The 12,570-nt window shown below is 32.3% G+C and overlaps 1 pseudogene; it reads left to right on the top strand.

The window, feature by feature from the left end:
- Positions 1 to 5,124: 5,124 nt before the first annotated feature.
- On the top strand, positions 5,125 to 6,808 carry LOC105791003 (UDP-glucuronate 4-epimerase 1-like; annotated as a pseudogene).
- The last annotated feature ends 5,762 nt before the right edge of the window (positions 6,809 to 12,570 follow it).

Here is a 12,570-nt window from a genome sequence, read left to right on the forward strand (position 1 = left end):
TTCTTTTCTGTGTGTATAAATAAACTATTTTATAATAATATCCTGAGAATAATATGATTATTCTTAAAAGGTCCTTAGTCAAGTATTATTGTTGGATAGGACAATGATAATTCGTTAAGACTAACATGTAGTTGATTGATGATAAAGAGTTGTCATTGATATGGAGTGTTAGAATCGATGCATGAATATATGTGTTAGAGAACAACATATTGGACTGACCCGTTATGAGTATGTTTCTTGGATTATTATGTAATTGTCACGACATTACTCATAGTGATTAATATGTATATGATCCTCAAACTTGAGATCATCATAATCTCAACAACGTGAGTTGTATATTTTGATACAGTCAAACGTACACCATAACTGGTTGTTCTATAAAGGCTGATGTTGTATATATCACAATCTATGTAGAGGGATATGGTTGATCGATATAGGATAAGTCTCTCCTACATAATGAGAGTAATATCTTAGGCCACTTGATTGAGTGAGACTAGAAATGCATGGCCATGCTCAAATAAGCTGGTATGAGACATAATACTTATTTGTATATCATAGTCTACTTAAGAAATCAAGGAACATGGAATGGACTATACAAGTGTGACTATTCCATGACTTGTGTTCAATCTAGAGATAAAGGACTTAAGGATTAGTGCATGAAAAGATTAATCATAAAAAGGTTATGTCGAATCATGATTTCTTGTGACTTAGGTAGCAATGATACATTGCTAGGTGCCACTCATTGTTTATAACATTGGAATCGTTCTAACATTACTGCTAACATTACAAGAACCTACAAGGTCACACCCTATAGTTGAAATGAACGGGATAAAACATAATTGGTATTCTGTTTGATTGTCGCATGAATTAAATTAATTATAGGGTAATCAAATATCGAACACATTATATATACAAGGTTGTTGTACACATAATGAGAATATGATTTTGGTTCGTATATAAATAAATATAGTTTACCTAAATCTTTATTATAACTAATGTAATTATAATTTTTGGTTTTTTAAATATTATTATATTATTTAATTTTGAAAAACCCTAAAAATAATAATAAGATATAAAATCTCATTTTTCTTTGCTTGGTGAGTCTAGCGGTAGTCAAAGCAAAGTCTTCTCCAAAAGCATTTGATTCCTACATTCATAGTCAACTGGGTGGATTACGTAGAGGTCGGAGTCATCAAATATTGCGGCTTGGTTCGATAGTAGATCAAATTACTCATTGCCGAGGCGTCGCTGTCTACTCAGAATCACCATTCGGTAATTTCGAAACCCTTTTTCACCCCGGTTCGTTCCTCACACATGGATCCATGGTTAGGATCGCTGGGTGTTTTATTTTTCCGCTGCGCTGTAGGAGTGCCGGCGTTCCAACAAAGGCAAAATAGAAAAACTCACATTGGGTTTAGGGATAATCAGGCTCGAACTGATGACTTCCACCACGTCAAGGTGACACTCTACCACTGAGTTATATCCTTTCCCTGCCCCTATCAAGAAATAGAACTGACTAATCCTAAGTTAAAGGATTTAGAAACTTTGTCTACAATTATTTTGTTTAAAGATCATTTTGCCAATATTAATAATAAAAAAACAATAAAACAAAATGAAGAAAAATGAAACTTACGAGGCGAAGTAGAAGAGGATCATCAGCGGAGATCTGAAAAAAGGGTCAGCGGCGATGCAAAGAAACGTTGGGGAAAAGAGTTAGGGATTTTGGAGAGGGGGAACTTATTTGGGAAAATAAGTTGGGGAAAAAATAAAGGGATTTGGGGAAAATGTTAGGGATGTCGGGGAAGGGGATTTGAGGAAAATAAAATAGGGAAAAAAAAGAAAGGGATTTCGGGTGAAAATTAGGGATTTAGGGGAGGGGGTAACTTATTTAGGGGAAATGAATTGGGGAAATGGGGAAGGGTTTTGGGAAAATTAATTAGGAATTTTGGGGAGGGGGAACTGATTTTGGGAAAAAGACCAAGGCATTTCGGGGTTAACAAAGAGGCACCGTTTCGCAAAAAATAGTACATATTCGCGGTGTTTGGACAAAAATACGTCACTATTGCTTATCTTTTTGCGGCGTTTGGACCAAAAATGCCGCTAATGCTTGACTTTTTTACAATTTTTGTATTGAATTATTATATCTTTCATATCAATTTTAAATAAATAATTTTTAAAAATTTAAGTAATATTTAAAATAATTAGATAAAATTTGAAATTTTATATAATTTTTATGGAAGAAAACAAAACAAAAACAAAAACAAAAATTTCAAAATATGAAAAAAAAACTAAAAAGCTTTAAAAAAATTTCTCTTTTGTAATTATATATTCTTTCAATATTTTAGGAAATTTAAATAACTTTTCAATTTACTAATTAATTTTGTTTCTCTAAAATAATATTTTATGCATGGGTTAGTAATTTTTTAATTTTAATATTTATAAAGTTTATCTATTGTCTCTAAAATAATTTAAACTATAATGATAATTTTAATATATTAAAATTAATATTATCACTTTACAATTATATAAGAAATTATTTAATATATAAATTAAAAATAATCAGTCATATACCTAAAAACTTTAAATTTATTTTAAATAATAGTATTTTAATTTTTTTCATTTTTAACATATATTTTTCTATATTTTTACTTTCAAATTTTTCTCTGTGTCATTAATTTTTCTAAAGATTTTAAATATTAAATTAAAAATAAATGGTATTTTAATTAATATAAAGAAACTAGTTAAATAATAAATAGAAGAGGATGAAAGAGTGCACGAGTTGTTGAAAAGAATACATGATGATCACTTAGATGATGGGTGAGAATACAAGAAGCAAAACGACGCTGTTTTGTTTAAAATAAAATGATTTTTGCAGCATTTTTATCAAAATCCCTAAACCCTAAACACTAAACTATAATCCTAACTCCCGAACCCTAAACTCTAGAATAAAATAATTTTTTGCCGCTATTGCTTATCTTTTGCAGCATTTTTGTCATAAACGCTGCTAATGCTTGAATTTTTTAATGACATATACGAAATTTTTATATTGAATTATTATATCTTTCATATCAATTTTAAAAGAATTAGATAAAATTTGGAATTTTATATATATAAGAAAACAAAACAAAAACAAAAAATTCAAAATATGAAAAAAAAACTAAAAGCTTTAAAAAATTCTCTTTTGTAATGATATTTTCTTTCAATATTTTAGGAAATTTAAATAATTTTTCAATTTACTAATTAATTTTATTTCTCTAGAGATGCATGTGTTAGCAATTTTTTAATTTTAATATATATAAAATTTATCTATTATCTCTTAAATAATTTAAAATATAATGATAATTTTAATATAGTAAAATTAATATTATCACTTTTACAATTATATAAGAAATTATTTAATATATAAAATAAAAACAATCAGTCATATACCTAGAAAACTTTAAAATTATTTTAAATAATAGAATTTTAATTTTTTCATTTTTAACATATATTTTTCTATGTTTTACTTTCAAATTATTTCTACGTGTCATTAAAATTTTTTGAAGATTTTAAATATTAAATTAAAAATAAATTGTATTTTAATTAATATAAAGAAACTAGTTAAATAATAAATAGAAGATGATGAAAGAGTGCATGTTGTCGAAAAGGATACATGATGGGCACTTGGATGATGGGTGAGAATACAGGGAGCAAAACGACGCCGATTTGTTTAAAATAAAATGATTTTTTGCAGCGTTTGGACAAAAAATGCCGCTATTGCTTGACCTTTTGCGCCTTTTTTCTCATAAATGCCGCTACTGCTTTACCTATTACGGCGTTTTTCCGTTAGCGCCACTACTATATAATATTTGTGGCGTTTTATGTCCAAACGCCACTAAAAACGCCGCTAAAACCTTAATTTGTACTTAGTGTTTCAATTTACTTATAGTAATAATAAAGTAAACTATATAACAGTTCTACTAAAAGTTTTTTTTTTGGTCTTTTTATCTAATTCGGTTAACTTCTGTTAGCTTTGTAACCAAAGAAATAATATGATAGTTTAAAAGTAATATAATAATAAATTTACCTGAATGATCATAAATTATGTCAATCTGAATATAATTATAAAAAATTGGCCTCAACATTTATTAGTTTTGATTCTATAAAAATTATAAAATTCTTTTGTTAAAAACTTAAAAAAAAATCAAATAAAATACATAAAATATCTATATATATATATATATATATATATATATCTACAATCCTTAACTCCTTTGTAGAAATTGTAACATAAAGGTTACTTCATTACATAAGACTACAGAGTAGAGGTGCTCATGGGTCGGGCCCAGAAAAAAATTTCCTGGGCCCGGCCCGAAATATGGGCTTAGAATTTTGCCCAGACCCGGCCTGGGAAAAAATTCATAAGCCCGGGCCCGGCCCGACCCTTTTTTAAATAAATACCAAAAATTTATTTTAAAAATTAAAACAAAAATTAAAAAAATATTTTAAAAATATTTTAAAATTAATAAAAATTTAAAAAAATTTTAAAAAAATTTAAAAATTTAAAAAATTTTAAAAAAGTATTTTAAAAGTATTTTAAAAGTATTTTAAAATTAAAAAAATTAAAAAAAATAAAAATATTTATTATATTCGGGCCGGGCCGGGCCGGGCCCGAGCCAAAAAAGTGGTGCCCGAGGCCCTGCCCGTTTTTTAATCGGGCCTCTTTTTTTTGCCCAAGCCCATATTTCGGGCCTATATTTTTATCTAAACCCTCCCATATTTCAGGCGAGCCGTCGGGCCGGGCCGGGCCGCCCGGGCCATGAGCACCTCTACTACAGAGTGCTAGAACTTAATTTGGTTGAATCCGTTTTAGTTTTCATTGACGAAGGAAGCCATGTGGAAGGTTTTTAAATTTTTTATAATATATGTTTTCTTCGATTTATAAAATTTTATTTGATTTTTTAAACCTTAAGATTAAATAAAATAAAACGTAATTATAATTATAATTAAATTTATTATTATTATGGTAATTTGAAAGAAATTTAAGTATAAATAGTGTATTTAAGCAATAATAAAACTAATGATTGGATGTAATCCAGATAAATGGAGTCATGAACCATCAAAATCTGTAATTGGAAGAGCTACACAAATCTAATTCAAGTCAATCTAGTCATCCTTGTCGCTTCTTTACATTAACCCTTCCTCATCTTCCCTCTATTGGCAGGTGCAGTAAAAAGGAAAATTAAAACACGCCTCCTTTTTTGCCTGCATCTGTTACTTCCTTTTTCACAAATTTAATTTCATAAAAAAAATTAAACTGTTTCTTTTTAATATCCCTTCCCAATTATTTCTTTCTTGGACCAAGGAAGAAAACTAGAAATCCGGAATAGTATGTTAACACCGTCCTTTGATGAGGATGGGGAGTTTCCGTCGACGCCAGCCAAGTTCAAGATCGACAGATCCCACAACATGAACCGCCACTTCCATCGTTGCTTCGCTTCAACTAGCACCATGTTCTTCTGGGCTCTGTTACTGATCGCATTCACAGCGTCGTACTTGAGCTTTCAAAGTTTCGTTGAATCCCGTAGCCGCTATTTCACTTCTTCTTGCGGTGCCATACAATGGGAGAACCAAGTTCGTAACCCCGGTCATATCCATCGTTCCGGTGGTATGTCCGTTTTGGTAACTGGAGCGGCTGGTTTCGTTGGCTCACACTTTTCCCTTGCCCTCAAAAAACGCGGAGACGGAGTCGTGGGGCTTGACAACTTCAAATAACTATTACGATCCTTCGTTGAAAAAAGCTAGGAACTCGCTGCTTAACAGCCACCGCATTTTCGTCGTTGAAGGTGATTTGAAAGACGCCAAACTACTGGCTAAGCTTTTCGACACCGTGGCTTTTACTCATGTGATGCATTTGGCGGCTCAAGCATGAGTCAGGTACGCCATGGAAAACCCTAACTCTTACGCTCAAAGCAACATAGCCGGCCTCGTTACGCTTCTCGAAGCTTGCAAGTCGGCTAATCCCCAGCCGGCGGTTGTCTGGGCCTCCTCCAGTTCGGTTTATGGTTTAAACGAAAAAATCCCTTTCTCTGAAGCCGACCGGACCGACCAGCCGGCAAGTTTATACGCGGCCACAAAAAAGGCAGGTGAAGAAATTACTCACTTACAACCATATCTACGGCCTGTCAATTACAGGGTTACGATTTTTCACGGTGTACGGTCCTTGGGGAAGACCGGATATGGCGTATTTTTCGTTTACGAGAAATATTTTACAAGGTAAACCGATTACGATATTTCGGGGAAAGAATCGGGGGGAATTGGCTCGAGATTTTACCTACATCGACGATATCGTGAAAGGTTGCTTGGGATCGTTAGATACATCAGGGACAAGCACCGGGTCGGGTGGCAAGAAAAGAGGACCTGCCCCGTATAGGATTTTTAATTTGGGCAATACGTCGCCGGTTAGGGTGCCTGAGTTGGAGAATATTTTGGAGAGACATTTGAAGCTGAAAGCAAAAAGGAATATTGTAGATATGCCTGGGAACGGCGACGTTCCATTCACTCATGCCAATATCAGTTTGGCCGGAAAAGAGTTGGGATTTGAGCCTATAACCGATTTGCAAACCGGGTTGAACAAATTCGTTAGATGGTATTTATCTTATTATGGTTATAATAACCGCAATGCTGTAGAATAATTTCATTGAACAAAAGAAAATTTGTAGAATAATTTATTTTCTTTTTTATGTTTTAAATTTTTTTATTTTGTAGAGAGATTTTCTTATTATCAATATTATTTGAGGATTATTATCATTTCAGTAAAAGATGAGGATTACCCAATTCTTTACGTGATTTTTTTCCAATATCACAGTTTAAAAATGGAATAATGACTTTTCTACCCTCCAATTTTATAAAACCGTTATTTCAATCCTCCATTTAAATTTTTTCTCTTTTAACCCTTTAACTTGCATACTAAAATATTTTTATTTTTTAAAATAGTTTTATAATCTCTTATTGAATTTTAAAAACTAATTAAATCTTGACATGTCATTCACGTGTATGCAAAGTCAAAAAGTTAAAAAATGTTAAAGTTTTCATTAATTTTGAGTTATTCGACAAAAACACAAATTTAAAAACTAAAATTGTTAAAAATTATATGAAGAATTAAAATATATTTTTTTAATAAAGGAAGGTCAAATAAATCATTATGCTTTGAATATTAACAAAATAATAAGTTTGAAGCTAACACTCCGATTGATTCACGAGACATGTTGCGGGCGAATAAAGCATGCCTTGTTTTCAACACTTTTCTAAAGTTATTATTATTTTGAATAAAATTTGACCATTTGATATTATATAGTTAGCTTGTAATGCTTAAAATTTTGAAAAAAAAAAACTAAACTATATTAGTAGTTACCCAATTATTAGTAAGTTTTTCTTTGTCTTCCAATTATAAACAGTTACAAAATCGTCACTTAACTATATTCGACTTTATCTTTTTGGTCCAATTTTTGTAAATGACTAATAGAAAGATAATGTATCAAATTTAAAATTGAAATAATAACAAATTTAACCCTCAAGATTTATGCATTATGTCAATTTGATCATAATTTTAAAAAATTAGCTCTAAATGTTTAAACATTATGACAATTTGGTCTCGTGCTAAAAACTAAAAAAACTTATAAAATAATTTTAAATTTTTAAAATGTAATTTTACATTAATTGATAACATTAATAAATTAATTTTCTAAATAAATAATTAAAATAAATTTAAAAACAGAATAGAAAATTAATTCATGGATTTCTCCCATTTTATGCTAAAATATTTATGGCACAAATATATTATTACATTACATACATCTCCTACAAAAAAAAAAGTAGAAATAATCTCCCTTATAAAGTAATAATAATAAGAAGAAGAAAGAACACCATAAACAAAAATAATCCAACTAAACCACAATTGTTTAGTCCATGATCATCAATAATAGTTCCCACCACGAATTTCATCAAGCCTATGGATCATATATAAAGAATTACTGATAACCTCAACCATAATGGCTTTTGCTTACCATTATGTTGGTTGTTAAGCACTTTGAAACTTTGGGGGTGTAAGTGAGGCTAACTTTGATGGAAACCTGGGCTAAGTCGCGTGGGATGTCAACGGGGCTTGAGCAGGAAGACTGTGTGCGAAGGCAAAGAGATAGGTAGTTGGTATTGATACATGATGTCCAAACCAGAACTTATGATGCACTATTGTTTGATGTAGTGATAGAACAAAAGGAAGAAGAGAACAAGAAGAATAAGGGAAAATGTTCGGTGAGTTTCTTTTGCTCGAGAAGACGATGATGAGAGTTATCGAAGGTGGCTAGTGTTTGATTAGGTGAAGAACAAGTCTTTGATTTTTTAGATAGTGTTGATGAATGATCAGACAATGGTAGAAGACAGTGGTGTATTAAGGTTCACCTAACTTAATGCGAGGCGGAGAGTTACCATGTAGGGTGGTCTGAGACGGAGATTTGATTAGTCGAAGAGTTAAGGGAGAAGGGCACACACACAGACACACACACAGAGAAACCCTTGTGTATGAGAGCTAAAGATTTATATAATATGAGTTTCTATCCCAAGGTGCCAAATGTAATAATCTAATAGGAGGCTATGGGGCAAGTTAATCAACTACTCTACAAATTCAAGCTTAAGTAGGACAACTAGGGTGGCTACTAGACACAATGTCAATCACTTCAAATAGGACGTGGTAATTGGCATCATAAATGACAGCTATAGAGTGGGCATTCACATGGTTTTGTGTTTGAGTAGTTGTTCCGAGAGGATTTTTTGCGAAGTGATTATGATGAGTTGTTTTGAGAGGACCACCATGAAGGATGGTTCCTAAGATTGGTTCCGAGGAGTGGGAGCCCAATAGGTGTATTCGCAGTGTAGGGGTATAACAATTATCCCTTCAATCGAGAAGGAGGTTATAAAGTGACCTTTTTTTAGACGTTTCCATTTGACCTTTGCTCCGAAGGGTTGATATGTGATTTTTGAAATTTGAATCATCAAGTGTTTGCATATGAGGAATGCACGTGGCCTGTATTGTTCTACTTTCCGCACATGAGCATACCCACATTTATGTTTTTTGGTTACAACACATTATAGGGAAGTGTTGCTAATCATTACCTAACATTGCGTTGTTTGGTTGTGCCAGGTGTTCGATACTTATTGGGTGTTTTCAAAGCGTGTTTTGGAAGCTTCTTAGGGCTTGTAATGGTTCTAAAGTCCTCATTTATTTTTAGGCATTTTTACCCAAGTGAAAAAGTTCTAAGTAAAAATTCTTTCGTTACCTACAAGTGTTTGGGTGTAATGGTAAGTGTTGGATCTGGTGCCCTAAGTGTAGTATTTTCGTCTAAACACACTTGTAAATTTCCAAATAAATTGGTTAATAAAACTATTCATGAATTACATGAATTACATTAATACTTTGTATATTATCTTCACATGGTTTTTGTACGTAAAGCAAAATGGAATCAAATGTTGCTCATTGGTTGTCTAATGTTTAAAGTAATACTAAGTGGTATTATATGGTCGGATTGTAATACGGAAAGACAACTTGTATTAGTAGACAAACCTAAACATGTCATTAGTTTAATCGGAAATGAGAAAATTGATTGAAAGACTAATATATCGTCTATCAAGTCCAATTGGGGAGATTCTTTGTCTTGGGCATCACAGCGGATGACTCTTAGAAGATAGAGACATAAATGTAGGTGACTGGTGTAACACCCCAAATGCGATCGAGTAAGTTCGACTAGAATTCAGCATGCCACATTAGCCACCAAAATGACTCACCGTTAACTCCCAACCTAACTTCTAACACACCACAGATCCACAATATGGAAGTGGTACTAAGTTTCACACATTGTAGCGAAATGTCATAACATCATGTATATAATGTAAAACATGCGAGCTTATAAAACAAATAGAGAAAGTGTTCGCATGTCAATCTACAACATCTTAAGGATTCAAAAACATCACTTAATCACAGGTTCACATAGTAGCATTCAACATGAGTTCACATCACACATAAATTATGAGTTCGCACATCAACCTAGGTTTGTATACAATAATATAGGTTTGCATGCTAACATTCATTATAGGTTGGCTAAATGCACGAACTTTGCAACAAAAGGATTTGTACATGCATATGTTATCTTACTATAGTAGGGTTCGCATAAACACATGGGTTCGCTCAATTTACCTGGATTCGCTTAGTAAAGGTATCGTTAACAAGGGTACGCATGTAATTTTTTAGAGTTGTAAACTTACAGGGGTCGCAGAAAACAATATTTAGCTATAAATTTGACTATTATATTTTGATAAAAGTTAAGGTAATACAACATAACACTTATGCATGAAAAAAAATCAACTTTATTTATAATATAAAGATAATTAAAGATTTTAAGACATGGTTCGAAAAGGCAATATAAACTTAGAGAATTTAAATTTAATAATTGTAGCAATAATCAAACGAATCTAATCCAAGTAAAAACTACATAAATAAAATCCCATCACTTCTTCCCCAGGTTCGCTAATATCTATTCAGAGTTAGGCTCACTCAAACCATTTGCCTTGCCTCTTGCCATCCGCGACCTACTTACCTGCGAAGTAAGAGAGGAGTGGGTGAGTTCATTGAGAACTTAGTGAATAATCAAGAATCATAACATATGCTTTAAAATACAGAGTTTAAAAATAGAAATTAGACTTAGTATAAAAATATTATCGTGTGTTGGGTCGTGGCGAAGGTGCGAGACCAAGTTCACAGATCCTGCTTTTCAAAAACATATAAGTTTGAAAACAATTTCGCATATACTTACTGAAAATCATACTTAAAAAATTAGCTTGTACTTGTTTGAAAACATATATTGAAATAGCATGAAACATACCCACACACACTTGTCTTATTAGAAGGGCTGATGAACATAAAATATGTTCTTGCCCACACTTATATTATCGGAATCTGTTGGATATTTGAATCTCCTTATAACACCTCAGAATGAATCAAAAAGTCATTAACATGTCCCATAAGTGCATTGCTTCTCCTATACACCAACATGTCTCGTTGAATGGAGAACATCTCAACCTTCCCTTATTTCTCTACATGTCCTAGGGCCTTAATGCCCAAAATCACAAAAAACTTGTGGCGAGTACTCATAATCCTTTGGTATACCAATATATCCAACTTAAGTCTTGCACAGAAACTTATCACATAGAGCTCGGATAGAGAGTTTGCTTGAAAAACACCTGTTCAGAGAACTCGTATCTAAGTTTGTAAAAAAAATTTTATAAAATCGTATCTTAAAAATATATCTTGAAACATAGGCTCACATAAAAGCATGTGTAAAACTTCACTTTTAAACCATAACTTTAAAAACATGGCTTGAAAAGATATTTTGAAAATAGAGTATCAGAATTTAAAATAGAGTGTTTAAAAAAGCTCTATTCTTGAAGCTTAGTTTGAAAACTTTAAGTTTCAGAAAAGCATAACAATTTGCACACACATAGCAATTCTTAACCACTCACCGAAAGAGCTTGAGAATTTAAACAAGTTTAGCTTTGCCTTTATCATTGCTGGTAGATGGTCCGGCTAGTTCACAGTACACACAAACACACAAATTACTTAATTAGACAAATCTTTACAAAATTCACACATGTAAGTGAACCTAGCTTTCTAGACGATCAACCCTAACAGGATAGAGACTTACCTTGGTTGTTGCGAACTTGATTAAGAATAGAGACTTGACAATAGAATATCGATGAGATAATTTTCATGGAATAAGGGTCGTTTTTATAAGCCTAAGTGTCCTGGAAATCTTAGGATACCCTACTTGACTTAAGAAAGGTGTTACTTGCACGAAAAGTATTCTTAGATACATTATATCTTTATTTCCTAATTTGAGTCTAACTTGAAATTGACTGGCGAACCCTAGTTTGCAACTTAATTGGCCAACCCCCAGTTCGTAACTTAATTGGTGAATACCAGGTCACCAAATAGATTAGCGAACATGACTTTCAATGAATCTGGCGAACTTCTTACCACATCTTTTTTTATATACTGCAATGTTGAACACTGGCAAACTCCTTAACAATACTCCTTTGGCGAATCCCCAGTTTGTAGAAATACTAGCAAACTCCTAGTTTACTAAAGTACTGGTGAACCCTCACTTATGAGGCCAAAACTTTTGGACCCAGTCATGGGATGTTACAAATGGACTGATAGTACATCAAATTGGACCCAAGAAGAATAGATCTTGAATCTATTTATGGATTTATTTATTTCTGACGTTTATAGTGTGGCATACCTAAGTCCTGAGTGGATGACAGACTATGTATCCGTGACTCGTACACTTTGATATAAGTAAAAGTCTGAGTTTAAATAAATAAAGAACCGAGAGCTGGGGCGTTGGGTGTACGATTTTTGCAGTATGTAATGTCAATTGCAGTAGTGGAATTCATAGCTCGAGATATAGGTAAATGATATCCTTTCATTGGCATTTCATGGTTGATGAAAAGTAAACATGGTCACGAGTCATTCGTCTTTGT

The sequence above is a fragment of the Gossypium raimondii genome, chromosome 8, assembly GCF_025698545.1.
Source record: "Gossypium raimondii isolate GPD5lz chromosome 8, ASM2569854v1, whole genome shotgun sequence".
Taxonomy (NCBI): Eukaryota; Viridiplantae; Streptophyta; class Magnoliopsida; order Malvales; family Malvaceae; genus Gossypium; species Gossypium raimondii.